This window comes from Sus scrofa, chromosome 1 (assembly GCF_054392235.1).
Source record: "Sus scrofa isolate SSC_HxYL_T2T_F1_AM1 chromosome 1, Sscrofa_HxYL_maternal_Yorkshire_Landrace_v2.0, whole genome shotgun sequence".
In the NCBI taxonomy this organism is placed as follows: Eukaryota; Metazoa; Chordata; class Mammalia; order Artiodactyla; family Suidae; genus Sus; species Sus scrofa.
Window position 1 is genome coordinate 256,907,501 of NC_139383.1, and position 13,536 is coordinate 256,921,036.

The following is a 13,536-nucleotide window of genomic DNA, read 5'->3' on the forward strand; positions in this document are numbered from 1 at the left end:
TTTACTAATGTAATAGCTGATAAAATATAAGACATACTATGCTTGCAAAACTGGAAGTTAAAATCATTTTATCACACTGTCCAGTGGCAAGACAGTCCCAAAAGACTGGACAAATTTAAATGTGACATACTGTAAGAATTCTTGTCTTGAGATTACAAATATTTCTGGCAAAAATTTTATAAAGTTTATACTCTATATAAGAAAATCTAAATGTCTTATGATTACAAAAAAAAAATAAATAGTGACAAATACTGAGGCTTTGAAATATCAGCATGATTAGATAACTGGATAACTGTGTGGGATTTAAATGAAAAAAGATAAATGGGCCATTGAGGAAGAAGCTAATTTGTTTCCTTCTTTTGAGGAAACAAGGCAGCATTTAGTGTGACTTACTAATTAGAAAGTTCAAATATCTGAATTTATAAATTAAATGAGAGAGGATTTTTATCACACACAACACCAAGAAATTACTCTTTATTAAAGCAGTCTTTACAAGATCCCCTAAGAAAAGATTTTTTCCGATACTAAAAAAAAATATTTTTTAAACCCACAGAAAACTTGTCAACTTAAATGTATGATGCAAGATAAGACTCCAGTTGAGGCAAGAACAGCAAATGAATTTTTTAAAGTATCATTATGAATTTCTTTACACTTCTTTTAGGAAAAAAAGTTATCCTATGTAAAAAGAAAAACTTTTAATAGATTATTTACAACTCTAACAAGAGAGTACTGAAAAATAAATTTTAATGGTCCCTTTGAAATTTAGTTTCCTATACTGAACTGTTATCAGGGCTTCATTGTTATTCCTGGGGGATAGGACGAAAGGAGAGAGAAGAAAGGAAAAGTATCAGAAGATTTACAAATTAAACACCAAGTAATGAGAGAAAGTCATCAACAAACTTCTTTCATGGAGAATTTTTTCTGCTAAAGTCTTTTACCTGCTTTTAACTACTTTGGTTGGAACTACTAACTCCCCAGGGCAAGTCAGATTGTACAGACCTTAGCAAAAGGACCTTAGTTATTCCTACAGAATGTCCTGCAATTTCATGTTCAATACACATAAGGCCATGAGGATACTTTTGATAATGCCACCCCTCTACATTCACATGATAATTACCTATACAGGCATATCTTGTTTTATTGTGATTTCCTTTAATTCACTTTGCAGATATTGCATTTTTTTTACAAATTGAAGGTTTATGGCAACCCTGGGCTGAGCAAGGCTATTGGCACCAATTTTTTTTCCATTTTTTTTATTACTCAAATGAATTTATCACATCTATAGTTGTATAATGATCATAACAATCTGATTTCACAGGATTTCCATCCCACAGCCCAGGCACATCCCCCCACCCCCCAAACTGTCTCCTCCGGATACTATAAGTTTTTCAAGGTCTGTGAGTCAGCATCTGTTCTGCAAAGAAGTTCCGTCTGTTCTTTTTTCAGATTCCACATGTCAGTGAAAGCATTTGATGTTGGTGTCTAATTCTATGGCTGACTTCACTTAGCATGATAGCTTCTAGGTCCATCCATGTTGCTAAAAATGCTGGTATTTCATTCTTTTTAATGGCTGAGTAATATTCCATTGTGTATATATACCACCTCTTCTTGAGCCACTCCTCTGTCGATGGACAGTTAGGTTGTTTCCATGTCTTGGCTATTGTAAATAGTGCTGCAATGAACATTGGAGTACATGTGTCTTTGCGAGTGGTGGTTTTCTCCAGATAGATGCCCAGGAGTGGGATTGCTGGATCAAATGGTAGTTCTATGTTTAGTTTTCTGAGGAATCTCCATACTGCTTTCCACAGTGGTTGCACCAGTTTACAATCCCACCAACAGGGTAACAGGGTTCCTTTTTCTCCACACCCTCTCCAGCACTTATTGTTTGTAGACTTTTGGATGATGGCCATTCTGGCTGGTGTAAGGTGGTACCTCAGAGTGGTTTTGATTTGCATCTCTCTAATAATGAGTGATGCTGAACATCTTTTCATGTGTTTCTTGGTCATCTGTATGTCTTCTTTGGAGAATTGTCTGTTTAGATCTTCTGCCCATTTTTTGATAGGCTTGTTTGTTTTTTTGGTATGGAGCAGTAGGTGATGTTTATAAATTTTGGAGATGAATCCCTTGTCAGTCAATTCACTTGCAAAGATTTTCTCCCATTCTGTGGGTTGTCTTTTTGTGTTGTTTAGGGTTTCCTTTGCTGTGCAGAAACTTTGAAGTTTGATTAGGTCCCGTTTGTTTATTTTTGTTTTTCTTGTCGATACTCTGAGAGGTGCATCTGAGAAGATGTTGCTGTCATTTATGTCAGAGAGTGGCCTATGTTTTCCTCTAAGAGTTTGATAGTGTCTGGTCTTATATCTAGGTCTTGAATCCATTTGGAGTTTATTTTTGTGTATGGTGTTAAGGAGTGTTCTAATTTCATTCTTTTCCATGTGGCTGTCCAGTTTTCCCAGCACCACTTATTGAACAAGCTGTCCTTTCTCCATTGTATAGTCTTGCCTCCTTTGTCATAGATTAGTTGGCTGTAAGTGCATGGGTTTAATTCTGGGCTTTCTATCCTGTTCCACTGATGTATATGTCTGTCTTTGTGCCAGTACCATGCAGTTTTGACAACTGTTGCTTTGTATTATAGTCTGAAGTCCGGGAGCCTGATTCCTCCACTCCATTTTTCTTTTTCAGGTTGTCTTTGGCTATTCTGGGTCTTTTGTGCTTCCAAACAAACTTTAAAATATTTTGTTCGAGTTCTGTGAAAAATGTCCTTGGTGATTTGATAGGGATTGCACTGAATCTGTAGATTGCCTTAGGTAGAATAGTCATTTTGATAATATTGACTCTTCCAATCCAAGAGCATGGTATATCTTTCCATCTATTTGTGTCATCTTTGATTTCTTTCATCAGTGGCTTGTAGTTTTCAGAGTATAGGTCTTTTGTTTCTTTAGGTAGGTTTACTCCTAGGTATTTTATTCTTTTGGATGTGATCGTAAACGGGATTGCTTCCCTAATTTCCTTTTCTGCTTTTTCATTGTTAGTATATGGAAACGCTGTCGATTTCTGTGTATTGATTTGGTATTCTGCAACTTTGCCAAATTCGTGGATGAGTTCTAACAGTTTTCTGGTAGAGTCTTTAGGATTCTCTAGGTATAGTATCATGTCATCTGCAAATAGCAGAAGTTTTCCTTCTTCCTTTCCAATTTGGATTCCTTTTATTTCTTTTACTTCTCTGATTGCTGTGGCTAGGACTTCCAGAACTATGTTGAAGAGTAGTGGCGAGAGCGGACATCCTTGTTCCTGATCTCAGCAGGAATTCTTTCAGCTTTTCACCATTGAGAATGATGTTCACTGTGGGTTTGTCGTATATGGCCTTTACCATGTTGAGGTATTGGCACCATTTTTCCAATATCATTTGCTCACTTTGTGTCTCTGTATCACATTCTGGGGATTCTTACAATATTTCAAAATTTTTCATTAGTATTATATGATATGTGGTCATATAATACTTTTTCATTAATATTATATGACATGTGACATATTTGATGTTACAGTCGAAACTGTTTCAAGGCACCACAAACCATGCTCACATAAGGCAGCAAATTTAATTGATAAATGTGTGTATTCTGACTCTTCCACTAACAAGTTAATCCCCTGTCTCTATCACTCCCTCTAGTTATTCCTATTACCTGAGAAACAACAGTATTGAAATTAGGCCAATCAATAACCCTACACTCCTTCTTTCAAGTGAAAGAAAGAGCCATACATCTCTCACTTTAAATCAAAAGCTAGAAATAATTAAGCGTACTGAGGAAGGCATGTCAAAAGTTGACAAGGCCAAAAGCTAGGCCTCTTGCATCAACATGTTCACCACACTAGAAATGCAAAGGAAGGAAATCCAAAAGAAGGAAATTAAAAATGCTACACCAGTGAACACGTGAATAATGAGAAAGCCAAACAGCATTACTACTGAGATGAAAAAGTTTTAGTGACCTGAACAGATCAAGCTTACAACATTCTCTTAAGCCAAAACCTAAACCAGAGCAAGGCCCTAATTCTCTTTAATTCTATGAAGGCTAGGAGAGGTGATGAAGATGCAGAAGAAAACTTTGAAGCTAGCAGAGGTTGGTTTGTGAAGTTTAAGAAAAGAAGCTATCTCCATAATTTTTTTAAAAAGTGCAAAGTTGGAGTTCCCGCTGTGGCTCAGCGGTTAGAAAATCCGACTAGGAACCATGAGGTTGCAAGTTCAATCCCTGGCCTTGCTCAGTGGGTTAAGGATCTGGCGTTGCCGTGAGCTGTGGTGTAGGTTGCAGATGCGGCTCACATCCCGCGTTGCTGTGGCTCTGGCATAGGCCGGTGGCTACAGCTCCTATTTGACCCCTAGCCTGGGAACCTCCATGTGCCATGGGAGCGGCCCAAGAAATGCAAAAAGACCCAAAAAAAAGTGAAAGTGAAGCTACAAGTGTTGATGTATGTAAATGCAGCAAGTTACCCAGGAGACATAGCTAAGATAATGAATGAAGGTGGCTTCACTAAACAACAGGTTTTCAATCTAAACAAAATACTCTTATACTGGAAGAAGATGCCATCTAGGCTTTTCACAGCTAGAGAGAAGTTGATGTCTGGCTTGAAAGCTTCCAAGGACAAGCTGACTCTCTTATTAGGGGATAATTCAACTAGTGGTTGAAGACAGTACTCATGAACCATTCCAAAAATCCCAGTGCCCTTAAGAATTATGCCAAATCTACTATGCCTGTGCCCCACAAAAGGAACAACAAAGCTGGTTGACACCCTATATGTTTACAACATGCTTTACTGAGTATATGAAGCCCACTATTGAGACTTATTGCTTAGAGAAAGATATTCCTTTTAAAATATTAAAGATAAACAATGAGATTATTGTTGTTTTCAATCCTGCTAACACACTATCCATTCTGCAATTTGTGGGTCATGGGATAATTTCGACTCTTGGGTCTTATTATTTAAGAAATACATTTCATAAGGCTGTATCTGCCATAGATAGTGATTCCGCGGATGGATCTAGGTAAAGTCAACTGAAAATCTTCTGGAAAGGATTCACCATTCGGGATGTCATTAAGAATATTCTTGACTCATGGGAAGAGTCCAAAACATCAGTATTAACAGAAGTTTGGAAGAAGTTGATTCTAACACTTATGAATGATTTTGAGGGGTGCAAGACTCAGTGGAGGAAGTAATTGCAGATGTGATGGAAATAGCAAGAGAACTAGAATTGGAAGTGGAGCCTGAAGATGTGACTGAATTGTCATAATCTCATGACTAAACCTTAATGGGTAAAGAGTTGCTTAAGCATAAGCAAAGAAAGTAGTTCCTTCGGATGGAATGTACTCCTGATGAAGATGGTATGAAGAATATTGGTATTACCACAAAAGATTTAGTTGACAAAGCAGCAGCGAGGTTTGAGAGATTTAACTTCAAATTTGAAAGAAGTTCTACTGTGGGTAAAATGCTATAAAACAGCATTGCAAGCTACAGATAAATGTGCATACACATTCAATGGAAGAGTGAAATGAATGTAACAAACTTCACTATCGTCTTATTTTTATAAATTGCCACAGCCACCCCAGCCTTCAGCAACACCATCCTGATCAGTTAGCAGCCATCAACATCAAGGCAAAATCCTCCCACCAGCAAAAAGATTATGACTCACTGAAGGTTCAGTTGATGGTTAGCATTTTTAGCAATGAAGTATTTTTTAATTAAGATATGTACTATGTCTAAGGTAGGGAATTTGAGAAGCTATTTAAGTACAGTGATAAAAATCATAGTAAATTATGGAATTTCCATTATGCCTCAGCAATTTATTACGGTGTTCCCACTGTGGCTCAGCAGGTTAAGAACCCAACATACTGTTCATGAGGATGCAGGTTTGATCCCTGGCCTCTCTCAGTGGGTTAAGGATCTAGTGTTGCCACAAGTTGTGACATAGGTCACAGATGCTTCTCAGTCCAGTATTGCTGTGGCTGTGGCTGTGATGGGCAGCTATGCACCAATTCAACCCCTCTCCTGGGAATTTCGTATGCTGCAGGGTTCAATCCCTGGGCTCACTCAGCTGCAGATTAGGCCACAGATGTGGCCTGAATCTGGTATGCCATGGCTGGGTGTAGGCCAGCAGCTGCAGCTCCAATTCAACCCTTAGCCCAGGAATCCAGTCCATATGTTGCTGGTGCTGCCATAAAAAGAAAAAAGAAAACAGCAAATATAATAGTTGATGAAATATTAAATATTTCCTTTTAATGCTCAAAATGAGATTTTAAAAAAGCCAGGGTTTGCTTCTTTCATAACAGAATTCAATTTTAGAAAGAAAAAATAAGCAATTTAAGGATCATAAAGGCAGGAATGAAATTATCATTATCCCAGACAATATAACTGTCTACAATAGAAAATGAAGAAAAATTATAAACAAATTTTCTGAATAATAGTTAAAAATAAATATTAAAAAATTAATTGCATTCCTTGTATCAACAATAACTAGCTTAAACAAGTATTTTAATCCACAACTACCATAGTCCTTATCTGTGTAACTTCCAGTAGAATAATTTCCCGGAAACTATTTTGCTTTCAACTTGGATGACTTATTTGTGGATATTTTCTGATCATCTTCTAAGGAAAAAAAAAAAAGCATCTTCCTGAAAAGAATCACAGGAAATCCCTGATGGCCTAGCAGTTAAGGATCTAGCATTGGGGTGGTTTGATCCCTGGCCTGGGAACTTCCAAAAGAAAAAAAAAAAAATCCTAAATCTTTATTTTAAAAAACAGATAAGGAAACCTGAGTAAAACTAGGGATCTATATTTTGTATATAGTTAGAAAATTCAAAAATATTTATCTCCAACAACCTCTCTAAGTTTAATGCAATTTTGGAATTCCTATGATAGTGCAGTGGTAAAGAACCTGACTAGCATCTATGAGGATGTGGGTTCAATCCCCGGCCTCACTCAGAGGGTTGGGGATCTGGCACCACCGTGAGTGTGGTGTAGGTCAGAGATGCAGCTCGGATCCTGCATTGATGTGGTATAGGTTGGCAGCTGTAGCTCCAATTCAACCCCTAGCCTGGAAACTTCCATATGCCACAGATGCAGCTCTAAAAGGACAAAAAAAATGTTAATTAATTAAATGCAATTTCTATTAAAAGTCTAAGAAAGTGAGGTTTTCTTTCCCTCTTTGGATATTATTAAGTTGATCCTAAAACTTACATAAAGAATTAAAAAAAAAAGAGACTAAAAGTCACTGAGAAAATATTGCAGAATAAGAATAAGGAGATGATAATCACTACACTGGATATTAAGACTGACACTAAAGTTGCAGATATTTAGATAATGTAGCATTGGCAAAGAGAAAAAGATAGATGAATTAAAAGAATAGAACAGAAAGTCTAATATGCCAGGCATCAATAAGAGTTTGAGGAGATATTATTATAAGGTTTGATAATTGATACAGCATTATAAATAAGTACATGCCAAATAGACTAAAGATAAATTATGCTTGGGAGTTCCCATCGTGGCACAGCAGAAACAAGTCTGACTAGGAACCATGAGGGTGAGGGTTTGATCCCTGACCTCGCTCAGTGGGTTAAGGATCTGGCATTGCCATGAGCTGTGGTGTAGGTTGTAGATGTGGCTCAGATTCGACCCCTAGCCCGAGAACCTTCATATGCCATGGGTGTGGCCCTAAAAGCAGAAAAAAAAACATAAATTATGCTTTATTGTTGATTATTCACATTGACAAAAAGAGATAATAGATGCCTACCTCATTCTATACTCCATATACAAATTTTAAAATGATTAGTATACCTGAAACTAATACAACACTGTAAGTCAACTATACTCCAATAAATTTTAAAAAGAAACATTAAACAGCCAAATTCTAGAAAGTAAAGTTCTACAACTTCTACAGAAAATTATGGAAAGCTATCTCTATGACATAAGGGAAGGAATACTATTTGTTAAATAAGAAAACAAAAAGTAAGTGAAAAGAATGACAAAATCAGCCTCTCTAAAGTTCTATATGATAAAAGACACCACTTAGAAAGTTTAAATAGGAGTTCCCATTGTGATTCAGGGGAAACAAATCAGACTAATAACCATGAGGATGCAGATTCAATCCTTGGCCTCGCTCACTGGGTTAAGGATCTGGCATTGCCATGAGTTGTGCTGCAGATCGCAGATGTGGCTCAAATCCTGCGTTGCTATGGCATAGACCTGCGGCTATAGCTCAGTTTCAACTCCAAGCATGGGAAAAAGAAAGAAAAGAAGGAAAGAAGAAAGCAAGCTTAAATACTAAACATAAATGGGAGACTTTATCTGCAGTACACACACACACACACAGGATTAGTCCAGAATATGTTTCTAAAAAATATAATTAATCAAATAAAAAGAGTCAAATGATAAATTATGACAATAATATGGAGAAATACAAAATCTAATTCACTGCCACTGGTAGTATAAATTAACATTTTGAAGAGCAAATAAACATGATCAGGTAAAATTAATCCCATAAATCCATTTACAGGTATGTACACAAAGAAAAAGCTAGTCTATGCCACCATCTAGTGGCCTTAGAATATAACAGAAAATGTGACTCCTTCAGCAGTATTTACAAAGGACTCCTGAAAGTACTTGCACAGGGATGCGCCAACAATTTACAAATATGCAGAGTTTATATGTGCAGTAACTTCCTTCACTATTCTACTGGGACAGCATTTGACTCCACATACCCTGCTTCCTTCTGCAGATTTGCATGAACCCAAACTTGTGACAAAACCAAGTAGAAATAACTACAGGCAGAGTGTTTCTTATGTCTGTATATGATTTCCAATATCCTTCAAATGCTATCTATTGTTATGGGAGGCTTAAAGAACCCTTCTACAAACTAACCAGGCTAGACTGTATTGCTAAGAATATGGTGCAAAAGGAGCCTTCATATGCTTGCCTTGGGGTTCAAATTTGAAAAAATAGCAAAAATGCATATATATCCTAAAACCAAATAAAATAAAACAAATGACTATAAACTATTAAAATACATTTTAAAATAAATATTAGAAAAAAGATGACTATGTACATAGACTATGACACAGAAATTCCTCTCCTGGGTATATTCTTTAGCAGTAGTTTTAACCCCAAAGGACATCCATGAATCTAAAGTAGTCAAATTCGTAGAAGCAGAGAAGAGAAAGGTGGTTGCCACAGGCTGGGGGTAAGAGCAAATGGAAAGTTATTATATAGTATAAAGTTTCAGATATTCAAGATGGATAAGTTCCTAAAATCTGCTCTACAAACTGTGTTATAGTTAACAATCCTGTATTGTACATTTAAAGATTTGTTAAGTGGGGTTCTATCTCATGTGTGATGTTTTTACCACAAAGAAATAAAACCTTCTTGAAGTGGTCAAAAGCATCCAGAAAATGAATGAAATTAACATCTGTAAGAAAAATGGCACTGGATAAGTTTCCCTTTTAGTTGTATTAAGATAAGAGAAGGACAAAGTCACCACCACTATGGGGTAGATAAAATTCAGATGGAAAACCTCAATCATACTGACTTAGAGATATCGAGGACAGTGTTCAAGAATAGCCAAAGAATGGGAGCCCCAAATTTCTGTATAAACTGCCCAAACACTGGCTGGTCCCTAAACTACACATAAGTAGAATTAAGGCTAAAAGACAGGAACAGAGATATCAGTTTCTGCCCACCTAAGAGAAGACAAGTTTGAAATTTGAGTCCTGTCCAAGTACTGCCTGCTAAAGCAAAACATCAATATTTGCGGAAAATTCCATTTCCAAAAACAGTCACAGAATAGTATTTTACTTCAACAGGCTCTTCTGAAACTTTGATAGTCCCCTGACCAAGAGGTAGAATCTGGAGTTCCCAGTGTGGAGCAGTAGGTTAAGAACCTGACTGCAGCAGCTCAGGTCACTGAGGCGGCACAGGTTTGACCCCTACAGCAGAGGTCACAGCTTTGGCTCGGATTCAATCCCTGGCCCCATGGTTTTCCATACATTGTAGGTGTGGCCATGAGAAAAAAGAGAGAGAACTTTTTTCTCCTTTATGCATCCCCAAAATGCTGAGTGAACATACCTGGCATCAAAATCTGGCAAAGGGCCTGGCACATATTTGGATCTTAAAATATAAATAGAACTGTCGTCTTCTAACTAAGGCCTATACAGTTCTGGAATGGTGGACGAATATAAGTGTGGATGGAATTAAAACACTAAGATATGAAAGTGCATGGCAGGGTCAGGGACCAGAAGGTCGATAGAAGATAAGTAGGGTGAGAGGGACAGTTGGGAAGCAATGGCAGGATGGTGTCCATAGCTTCGGTTATCACACACTTACATCTGCTTCACCCCAAAAAGTAAAACTGTATCACTCTGATCTTCCATTCTATAAAACGGGCTTTATGATACATTCCGACAATGGGCATTGGCTCTTACTCTCAAGTAGTGAAATGAAAGAATCTTCATCAGTCCTCTAATCTTCAAAAAGTAAAAAAAAAAAGGGGCGGGGGAGAGACAGTTGCTGATAATCTAGCAAGAAACTGTTTAATTTCCACTGCTTATGTGTTTTTTCCTATTAACCATTTGAAGATACTATGAAATTCATTAAAATTACCTAATAAAATAATATGGGAAAATACATATACTATACTATTAACTTTTAAAAAGCAGGTAGTGGAGTTCCTGCTGTGGGGCAACAGGATTGGTGGCATCTTTGGAGCACCGGGACACAGGTTCGATTCCTGGGCCAATACAGTGGGTTAAAGGTTCTGACATTGCCAGGGGTGTAGGTCAAAACTGCAGCTTATATATGATTCCTGGCCCAGGAACTCCATACGCTGTGGGGTGGCCAAAAAATAAATAAATAAAATAAAAAGCAGGTAGTAAATCAAGAAACACAGTATCCTCTCAGGTGTGTAAATATAGCATATGAATAGATATATATCAAAATGTTAATATTTATTCTATAATCATGAATGATTTTCCTGAACTTCTCAAATTTTCTACACTGAGTATATAATATTTGTATAATCAGGGAAGTAATGATTCAGAGAAGAATGAAAATTAATAAGTTACATACAATTGGTTCTTTGACACATCAATCTTAATGTATCTAAAAGTTACTTCCTTCTACATTATTTAAAGACACAACTTTAAATCACCTCTGGGATTACAGAGTCTCTTAGAAGAAAACAAAGGATGATTTAAATTGGCTATCAGAACCACTGTGGGGCCTCTGGAAGTATTTAGGGCTCAGAGGTAGGACAGTACTTATGTGATGCATTAATGTACTATTGGATACAAATTTATAACGTGATGTACTGTTGGGCAGAAAGCTTTATGTTTTTCTTCTCCTTCACCACTACTAATAGTTGTCTGAAATTGTAGGTCCAAGAGCATGGCTAAAGCTCTAAAACTAAGAAATCATTCATTGATGAGGAGCAGCACCTACCATAAAAAAGTCAGTGAAATGTTTATTAAAATGAATGTTTTCCTTGTTTTGAAAACTGAAATTCCAATTAGCCATGCTATCTGTTGTAAATGGAGAAGATGAGGATCCCATATTAAAAAATGAATAGGGAACAGTAAGACAAATTTGAGAAGAGGAATTTCCAGAAAAGAAAAGATGAATGGGAATTATGAATAATAATTAATAGAATTATGAATAATACGTTTTATTTTGAAACTACCGAATAAGTCAAGGAAAAAACTAAGAAATTATTGGGTGAGGAAAATACCATGGATCTATATGAACATAATTTCAATAAGACATTTTCTCTTATCATGGAAAATGGAAGAAAACCATTCTAGGGGTACAGATTAAACTAACAGGTATTGTGCATATAATCTATGCCAAGAAATATTCCAGGGTGTAATATCAATCCTCAAAAACCCAAGAAATAAGTACCGCAACCCCCATCTTAAAAGGCACATCATGCTAAGAGATACTATGTATTTTGTCCCAAGTTTGTACAGCCAATATGCCAAGGAGCCGAGACTGAAGTTTAGGTCCTTCAAGTCAAGTGCCTTCCAATAAGACACAGTGCTTTGCCTTATCAACAGTTTTAAGGACAATGGGGTAAGAGGGTTGGGGCACAATAGGCTTCAAGAGGCACAGGACACTGTACTTTAGCCTAGCCCTAGATGGTCAGAGCATGAAGAACAGGAGCTGGGTGAATCAACCCCAGCTATGAGCCTAGCTCATTGAAGTTCCCAGCAACAAAGAAGTGTTCTTGGTTTCCAGATAGAAATGTGAATGAAAAAATCCAAGAATATTATCAAAACCATGTAGGAAAATGAGAAGAGGCTTTGTTCTAACTAGAATACTAATGTTTATTATTGGAAAATTTGGGGTTCATAAATTTAAACAAGCACTGGAGATCTAGCACCAGCGATACATGATATGACAAAAACACCACTTCATAAACAGAAGGAAAAACAAGCTGAAGTGGGAGATAGGATGCAATACTTAATGCATTCAATTTCCTCCTAAGGGGAGTGAGGCACAGCCTGTTTCAAGACGTTCCCTGGGTTAAAATCTGGGAGTTTGGGTGAGTACATGTGCCAACTACAATTCTCTTTTATTGGTAAACATAGGAAGAAGAGTGAATGCTTCATGATCCAAGTCCTCAAGCAGAGTTTCCTGCCCTTCTATAGGCAATGTCCAAAGACGAGCTTCAGTCTAAGATCTGATCCTTTGGAGAAAGATGGACAAAATGCAAAGAGCCAAGAAAATGAAATCTTACCTCCTTTTGGCAGAAAATAAAGAAGCCAAGGCAATAATATTGTAAGCACCAATATCCCCCACACTCCTCACCATGGATATCCGATCCACCTTGTCTTTTTACTGTGCAATGTGATTGGATATCTCATAAAGTGCATCCTACATCTCCTGCCCACCTGGGCCATTCTAAATGGGGGGCTCTAGAATTCTGTCCCAAGAATTGAGACTAAGTGCGTCCTCTCAAGGTGGATATCTTTGTGAAGTGCGTGCTTGAAATCAAAATATTAAATGGCATTAGGTCAGTCTGTGTAATAAATCAACAAAAAAAATCTCTAATTTCCTTTCCATTAACTGTTTTTACCCTTTCTCAGATATTAATGAAACCTGGAGACAAAATTCCACAAATTCTTGCCACTGTTTTCATCAAAGAAAAACTTTTTAATATTTCTGATTTTTACAATCATAAAATATATATTCTTTAAAGAAAATATGGAGAATGAGGAAAACTTAAGAATATTAATTATGCACTAAAGTCCCACATTCCAGAGAAACTAGTTAATATTTTTCCTGTGGCTTTTCTCAACCACATGTAGACAATTTGTGAACATTTACATAGTAACGAAACTTCCTATTTTAACCAATACTCTACCATTGCCATTTTTCTTTCTCTTTACTCTTCTCCAAGATTATAATTTTCATTGGTTGTATAACATGTAAGGGTATGTCTTCTCACATGTGTTGCATGACCTACAACCAACACAAACCAGATTTCCAGCAGCTTAGAGGAAAACA

The 13,536-nt window shown here is 36.8% G+C and overlaps 1 non-coding gene across 1 annotated transcript in view; it reads right to left on the reverse strand.

The window, feature by feature from the left end:
• LOC106509227 (uncharacterized) overlaps nt 1-13,536 on the reverse strand; it is a 434,083-nt gene that overhangs the window by 357,341 nt on the left and 63,206 nt on the right. The gene's annotated exons all lie outside the window — the stretch shown is intronic.